The sequence below is a fragment of the Equus caballus genome, chromosome X (assembly GCF_041296265.1).
Source record: "Equus caballus isolate H_3958 breed thoroughbred chromosome X, TB-T2T, whole genome shotgun sequence".
NCBI lineage: Eukaryota > Metazoa > Chordata > Mammalia > Perissodactyla > Equidae > Equus > Equus caballus.
The window spans coordinates 144,905,472-144,913,486 of NC_091715.1; the positions used below are offsets into that span (position 1 = coordinate 144,905,472).

At 59.4% G+C, this 8,015-nt stretch overlaps 1 long non-coding RNA gene across 1 annotated transcript; it reads left to right on the forward strand.

Moving 5' to 3' along the window:
• The first annotated feature begins 358 nt into the window (after positions 1 to 358).
• Positions 359 to 3,830, forward strand: LOC138921772 (uncharacterized). The gene is made up of 2 exons (XR_011434659.1): positions 359 to 983; positions 1,157 to 3,830. It is a non-coding gene; the product is annotated as an uncharacterized lncRNA (long non-coding RNA).
• Positions 3,831 to 8,015: the final 4,185 nt, after the last annotated feature.

Genomic DNA, 8,015 nt, shown 5'->3' on the forward strand with positions numbered 1-8,015 from the left:
GGAGATGGTAAGAGTACCTACCTGGCAGGATTGTCATGAGAAGTAATTGGAGTGAATGTAAGTAAAGTGCTTGGAATAAGGACCTGTGCAAAGCCAGTGTTGCGTAAAGGTTAGCAACCATCATTTTGTTGTTTTCTTGCTGTAGCCATCACTATTTGTTCTAGTTACTGCAGCTGCATAAGAAATTACCCCACGAGGTAGGTGGCTTAAAACAGCCACAGGTTGTGCACACAGATTCTGTGGGTCAGGAATTAGGACAGGGCACAGTGGAGACATGTTGTCCCTGCTCTGTGATGTCTGGGACCTCGGCTGGGAGGACTCAAGCAGGTGTGCGCTGGAATCCTCCGAGGGCGGGGCCAGCCCCGTGTAGGGCCTGTGGTGTTTGCAACCCAACTGGAGACCCCAATAGGCAGGAGACACAGAGGTGTGGACTTAAGGATGCATCCTTGCCTGGAGACAAGAACTTGTGAGTCAGGACATGGCCCTGAAAGCCCCGAGCCTGGCTGAGCTCACCAAGGGCGGCCGAGTGGGTGTAGAGGGAGAAGCGGCCCCAGCACTGGGCCCTGGGACACCCACAGGTGGCCGAGAAGACAGGGAGCTAGCAGCAGAGACTGAGGAGGGGCGGCCAGAGGCGTGGAAGGGACCCCAAGAGTGCCAGGCGGGTCCTGGAACATGAGTGAGGCTCCCCGGGGCGGGGGGCGCTCAGGGAGGAGGGAGTGATCGGCTCTGTGGGGTGCTGCCGACGGTCGAGGGAGATGAGGCCCCAAACGCTCACCGGGACTTGGCATCAGGATCATGGAGACCTGGACAAGAGAGGTTTGGGGGGGGGGCCGATAGGAGCGGATGGGAAAGGGGAAATCGGGGACAGCGAGTGCAGACCACTCTTGGGAGGGGCCGCGCTCTGGCTGTGGAGAGGACGACAGAGAGTTCTGCAGTTGGAGGAGGATTTGGGGTCGAGGAGAAGCCGGAGGGTGTGTTCAGAGGTGAGAGATTGCAGCCCTTCCCACGCGCCTGCCCAGGGCCCCCTGGGAGGAGGGATGTGCTGAGGCGTGAGGCAAGGAAGAGCTCAAGCTGCTCAAGCTGGGGAGGGGGGCTTTGCCCCGGAGGAGCCGGCCCCTCCTCGAGAGCCCAGCTCCGGGGGGCCGTCCTGCCCCAGGTTCTCACCGCTCTGGACCGAGATGCGTCTTGTCGGAAGCATAAGTTGCGCCAGAAGCTGGAACACATCATCACCCTCCTGTCCAGCAACAGTTAAGGGTGGCGGAACCGGTGAGGAGGGGCCTTTTCGGTCCTGAGCTGTCCTCCCGTTGAGGGGGCGGCTCACGCCTGGGTCTGGGGGCTGAGCCCTGGATCGGGTGGCACGGGGGAGGTCACTGGGCCAGTGTGCCCCTGGCACACCTGGGCCCCCTTCATTAGTGCCTTGCTTTGGGCCCCACCGGGGTGGGGGCTGGGGGCGGAGGGGGAGAGGATGACAGGACCAAGCCCCGCACCCCAGCAGCAGCAATACCCTTAGCCTCCTGCCCTTGTGCCCAGGTGTTGCCACGGCCCCTGCCTTCCTTGCTATGTATACCCTCAACCATGTATTTACTTAATTTACCGCCACCTCACCATCTCCATCTGTAAATGCGTGTCCCCCCCACCCCAGCCCCCGCTCCCCGGCATGTTGCCAGCCTCACTCACTGGCACTCTGCCCTGGCCTCCCTCAGCCTGTCCTCAATGTGGGAGGTGGAGAGAACCTGCTAGGATGTAATGCAGATCATGTTGTCGCTGTGTTCAAATCCACCCCCCCCCCCCCGCCTCCGCCAGTTGCTCCAGTGCACCCAAACTCCCTAAAATCTGGCAACTCCTTCCTGTCCCGGCTGTATCTCCATCATGGTGAAGCTAGCGACCTCTTCTTCCCTCCCCCGCCCGTTAATGCTGGGTGAAGGAGGAGAGCTCGGCCAGGCCCCAGGAGTGTTCTGGGCCAGGAGAATGGCCTTTGACGAGATCCGGCTGACAGAGACCATGGTCTGACAAAGGAGCACACCTATCTGGGGCTGCTCTGTGCCAGGCAGGCAGCGTTCTCGGAGCTGGGGATACTGCAGGGGTAATAAGTAACGCAAGGGGTGAGAGAAGCGGGACGCAGGCCAGGAAAGCCTCTCTGAGGGGGTGACATCTGAGAAGGACCTGAAGGAGGTCAGGGAGTGAGCCAGGTGGAACCCCGGGGGAAGAGAGTTCCAGACAGGAAAGAGGCCAGTGCAAAGGCCCTGAGGTAGGTGTGGGCCTGGGGTGTTTCAGAAAGGGGAGGAGGCCAATGTGGCTGGATCAGAGTGAGCCAGGTAGAGAGGGGAGGAGAGGAGGCCAGAGAGGAAGCAGGCCGATTCACATCGGACTCCGTAGGCCACCATAAGGACCTTGGCTTTGTCTCTGAGTGAGAGGGGAGCCCAGGGAGTGCTGGGAACAGGGGAGTTTCGTGACCTGACTTAGGTGTGAAAGCTGCCTGCAGCTTCAGCAGTCCATCCGTGGGGCCAAGGTGGCAGACTGATTCTGGGCTTTGCTGCGTGATGGAGGGAGAAGCAGATTGAAGTGGGGGCCCTAAGGCCCAGCGTACTGTAGATTGAGCTGCAGGCAGAGAGGATCCTGGACATCTGCAGAGGGTCCCTCTTGAGTATTGAGGAGAATGCCGATCAGCACAGGCATGGGAGGAGACTACCCTCATCCTGGGAAAGGATCACCAGAAAGGATTAAAGGTTAAACAGGACCTAGGTGAGCACCTGTGCCCACCGGCCTTCACGGAAAACCTCCTAATTCGAGTGACATGGGATACAGTACTCAGAGGGATCTTGGATCGATAGTCTGGAAAATAATTCATTCTACAGTAAAAGCTGCTCTGCTCCTACATAGCAAACCCTCAAAGTGAGACTCAAAAGGATCAAACTGTTTCTAAGGAAGTTGACAACATTCGATAAGGAAAAAAAAAAAAAAGCCCAGGAATATATTTAGGAACACAAACATACCCAGCACCCAAGGAAAAATACACACAGTCCGCACTGAAAAAATAACCAGATATGCCAAGAGTCAAGAAAACGCAACCCATTACGAGGAGATAAGTTAATCAGTGAAAGGCATCCCAATCGGAAAGGAAGAAGTAACACTTTATCTGCAGACAACATGATCGTCTGTGTAGAAAATCCAGTGGAGTCTACAAAAGAGTGACTGGACCTCCATCCGTGGGTTTGGCAACATTGCAGGAGACAAGACGTGTTAGAGGGAGCTAACCTTCCCCCGCCGAGACACTTTGCCAGTTGTCCCCCCACTTTTCTTCACTGACCTGGAACAAGGCCAGCCAGCCACAAAATTCCTATTTAGGTGCTCCTGGGTCTTTTCTCTTTTCATGCAAACTAAGTTTTTATTTTAGTAGAGAACCAACTCAGTGGTGACAAGAACACTGGAAAACCAGAAATCTGGTAGGAGGCAGATTTTCTGAAGAGCAGTTGTGATCAAGAGTCTTAAAAAAGAGGGGCTGGCCCGGGGGCCGAGCGGTGGGTACGTTCGCGCGCTCCGCTTCAGCGGCCCCGGGTTTCGCCGGTTCGGATCCTGGGCGCCGACATGGCACCGCTCCTCAGACCACGCTGAGGCGGCGTCCCGCGTAGCACACCCAGAGGCACTCACAACTAGAATATACAACTATGTACCGGGGGGCCTTGGGGAGGAGGAGGAGGAGGAGAGGAAGAAGAAGAAGAGGAGGAGGAAGAAGAATAAGAAGAAAAGAAGACTGGCAACAGATGTTAGCTCAGGTGCCAATCTTAAAAAGGAAAACAAAAGAAACAGAGTCTCCAAAAAGAAAAAGAAAAGGAAAGGTTTAGGTCAATACTTCTACCTTTGGGAATCTATCTTAAGGAAATAACCATTCACGGAAAGACTTACAAGAATTCCATTGAAAAAACTGGAAACAATGTAAATGTTCAATATTACATTATAATGCATCGTTTACGCATCCATTCACTAACATATTTTTGAAGCACACTTAGAAAGAGGTAATGCTCAGATGTTAGATGAAAGAATGTCAGGAAAACTTGGTGCTAAACTTGCAAAAACATACTTATAACTAATAACCTCATATGTTTATATTATCATTACACATTTAATGTACAAATACAAGTATAAACCTACAAAAATATTCCAAAATGTTGACAGGACTTAATGCTGAATATCAGGACACAACTGACGTTCATTTTCTTCCATCTCCTAGTTGTCAGTTACCTGGTACTACTGGACTATCGGAATCCCAGAACCTCCCCTCCCACACGAGGACAGAGGCAAGAAAACCTGGAGGTGCAGTAGCTGAAAAGAAACTCAGACGCAGACTACTAGCTCAATTCCGTTTTCTGCAGTAACCAGCATTTAATCATCCCCTCCTCCAGCAACGGGGAAACAACACAAGTGGGCCTAGAGAGTCAAACGCCAATAAGGGCAAACAATGAGGCCCCAGTAAGATAGTGGCCGCCACTCCAGGAATCAACGCCCTGTGCGTTGCCCGGTCGGGGTCCCAGGGTTAGGGCTCAGCCTCCTTTACCCCGGCCAAGACTTAGGGGAACGGTGGGTCCCATGCGCCGAATGTTCCGCACCACCCGGACAAGCAGGTCCAGGAAGGAGTTGATGGAAATCTGGAGGAGGCCAGGGTCTTCAGCAGTCCATCTGCTAAAAGCGAGGGGTAAAGATCAAGTTCAAGGTGATGACTCTCTCTTACACCCAGCACACCACACCCGCCCCGGAGACCTGACACTTGAGACCGAGTCTCCCTGTGTCCATCACCGAGCCCCTCCGGCTGAGATTGGCTCTCAGGCCCTGAGCCCTTGCCGCCACCCCCATCTCAGCTCCGTGTAGAACTGACACAGCCAGGACGCTGCCGTTCACGGCGCACTCCTTCTGAACCGCCTGCTGGTGGCGTTGGGTTTCTGGGGCCATGGCCCTGCGGGCCATCTCTGCCTCCAGGGGGGACCGGAAAGGCACGGTGAGTGTGCTGGGGGAGGCATGGTTAAGGCACCATCTGCTACTGAATTTGCTGGTGCCCCAGGCTTCGCACGTCTCAGAGGCTGGCCTTCACCCCAGCTTCCCCTCAGGCCGTCCACCCCCACCCTCACCCTCGAACACACAAACCCAGTCCTGCCAGCTCAGGCCACCCTGGGCTGCCCGCCTCCCTCCTCACTCAGTTCACCCTGTCCCACCTCCCCCGCTCCTTCCGGCCTGTGTCCCCACCCTCCAGCCTCCTCAGGCGTCAATTCCCCGCCCCCCGCCCCCCACCGCGCACCCTCCCCCACCCCGCGTCAGGCTACCCCAGCTTCCCCTCACTGCTCCCCTTTGCGTGTCCCAGCCCCCGGCTGCCCTGTGCCCTGTGCCGGGCCTTTTGACACGTCCCTGGCCCATCCTGTGGCCACCAGGCCGCAGGGGCTCAATGGAAAGGATACAAGACCATCTGTCGGTTTTCTGGTCCTACATCCACTGGTGCTGCATCTCCACCTAGCCCTGACTCAAGTGCTGCCGGTGCGACATCGGGAGCACCTACGGCTGCTGGCCCCACCGCCCCCTCGTCTCCAGGGCTGCCCGGGCCACCAGGGCCACCCTGGCCATCAGGGATGCCAGAGCCACCCTGGGCCCTGGGGCCGCCAGGGCCGCCCTGGCTGTCGGGGCCGCCAGGGCTAACTTGGTCGCTGGGGCCGCCAGGGCTGACAGGAGCACCCCGGCCTTCCAGAACGCTGGGGGGACTATGGCTGTTAGGGCCTCCAGGGCCGCTGGGGCCACCCCTCGCACCGGCCGCACCACCGCCACCTTCGTCTGCGGCCTGCATAGCTGCTGCCACTCCGTCGTTCCCCTCAGAGTCCAAGCCGAATCCGCCGGCCCTCTCAGCCCGCCGCTCAGGGACTGAAGCCCTCTCACCGAGTTCCCCCCTTTCGCGCGCAATGCAACTCGGGATGTCCAGTGCGCCTGCGCAAACAGACCCGCTTTGAGTCCCTCGGAGTGTGACAGGCTCCCGCCAAGCCGGCCCAGAGACCCTGTAGCCGGCCGAGCCAATGGGGACTCCCTCGTGAAGCCCCGCCCAATAGAGCACGACGTAACCTCAGTGCGCCTGCGCGAACCGACCCTTCCCTGGGGCTTTCCCGGGAGGAGAGCGGTGCGCTGGGCCTCTGTGCTCAGGCCTCTGGGCAGGTGACGGTTGCCCGCCAAGGCTGCCGCGCCCCAGGCGTGCGTCCTGCGCCTGGGAGCCCGGGCTGCTGCCCGCCGGGCCGACCTCGCCTGTGACCAGCCTGCCGACCGCCAGTGTCCTGTCATCGAGTTCCGGGAGGGAGTCGGGCTCCTCTGGGCCGGGCGGCCTGTCCCCCTCTCTGGGCTCCACACGTGGCCCGAGTCTGCGAGTAGCGGGGCCCAGGAGGGACCAGCTGGCCTCCAGGGCTGCACGAGGGGGAGCACCACCCCTGGGACAGCTCCCCGTCGCTTTGCCCTCTGCTGGCACAGCCCTCATGGGCTCTCCCTCCCCCGGGAGCAAAGTCTTGCAGCCCTCTGGGGGGCTGGAGGTGCCAGGGGTCCTCAACTGGGAGGTGACCCTGTGTCTGCTGGCCTGCTGGGTGCTGGTGTCCTTCTGTGTCTGGAAGGGGGTCAAGTCAACAGGAAAGGCGCGGCTGGAGGCGGGCGGGGCTGGGGATGACGGCAGGGCTGGGGGGCGGCATTGCCTGGGGGAGGGGAGTCTGTGCCAGGGACCCCTGTTGCAATGGGAGGTGACTGGGCCAGGGCCGGGGCCTGGGCCTGAGGTCGCATGGCGGGGGGGGCGGGGGGAGGTGGCCAGGTGCTTCAACCCAGGCCAGTTGATCCCCGCCCCACCCTCCAAATGCAGCCCCAGCAGTCTTCCCTCCTGAGCGGGAGAGGCCACCCCTTGCCTGTGTCGGCCTTCCCCCTCCCGGCCCCCTTCCCGGTTTCTCTCTATTCCTCACTCACGATCTGAGTGTGTTTTGATGGTCTGGGTGGGCCTGGCCTATGGCTGTCTCTCTCGCCTGCCTCTCTGGCCCCGGGGACCCAGGGGGAGTCCAGACACATGCCCTCCCTCGGGGGCTCTCTGTCAGGTTGGGGAGACAAATGTGTGAACAGACGCATAATAAGACAGTGTGCCGAGGACTGTGGGACATTGCCAGGTCCCTGGAGGGCTGGCTCATTCCCTGCGGGGTCCACAGAGCAGCCGCTTGCTGGGCTGGTAGGCCCGCTTAAACGGGAGGCAGAGGCCTCCATCGGCCGCCTTGCTCTTGCCTCTGTCTCTGGCTGGGCCGCTTCTAATCCCAGCTACCTAGGACCCCACCTCTCTGCAGAGGATGACCTGGAGTCGCTGGCACAGGAGGCATGGGAACTGCCCCCATGCTGATGTCCCACTCTGCCTGGGGAGGGCCCTGCCTCTCCCCTCCCTCCGCGGCTGACCTGTGATCGCCATGGGGCTGCTGGTGCTCCAGCTGAGCACCTAGCTTCCTTTGGGAGGAGCCATGGCTCCGAGGAGTAGAAGTGGGGGGCGCTGCTGACTGGCCTCCCTCCTTACCTCTGAACACACTGTCCAGTAGCCCGGGACCGTGGCCTGCCCGGCCGTCCTGCTCAGGCTGGGGGCCTCCAAGGGGGAGGTGGGTGCTGCAGGCCCCTCTGAGCAGCCTGGCCCCTCAGATCGTGTACTTCACCGCTACATTCCCCTACGTGGTCCCTCGTTGTGCTGCTGGTGCGTGGAGTGCTGCTGCCTGGCGCCTTGGACGGCATCATCTACTACCTCAAGCCTGACTGGTCGGAGCTGGGGTCTCCTCAGGTGAGGTGGAGGCAGGGCCGGGTGGGGGGGGGAGGGAAACAGGGGGCAGGCCGGCCCAGCAGGGCCCCCCATACCCACTCTTCCCTGCCCGTCTCCAAGTATGGATAGGTGCCAGGACCCAGATTTTCTTTGTAAAACAATTGCAAGATGTTGCAAATACAGGGTGATATTTAGTTAACAGAACAGTAGCTACTTCGTTGAGGCTGCA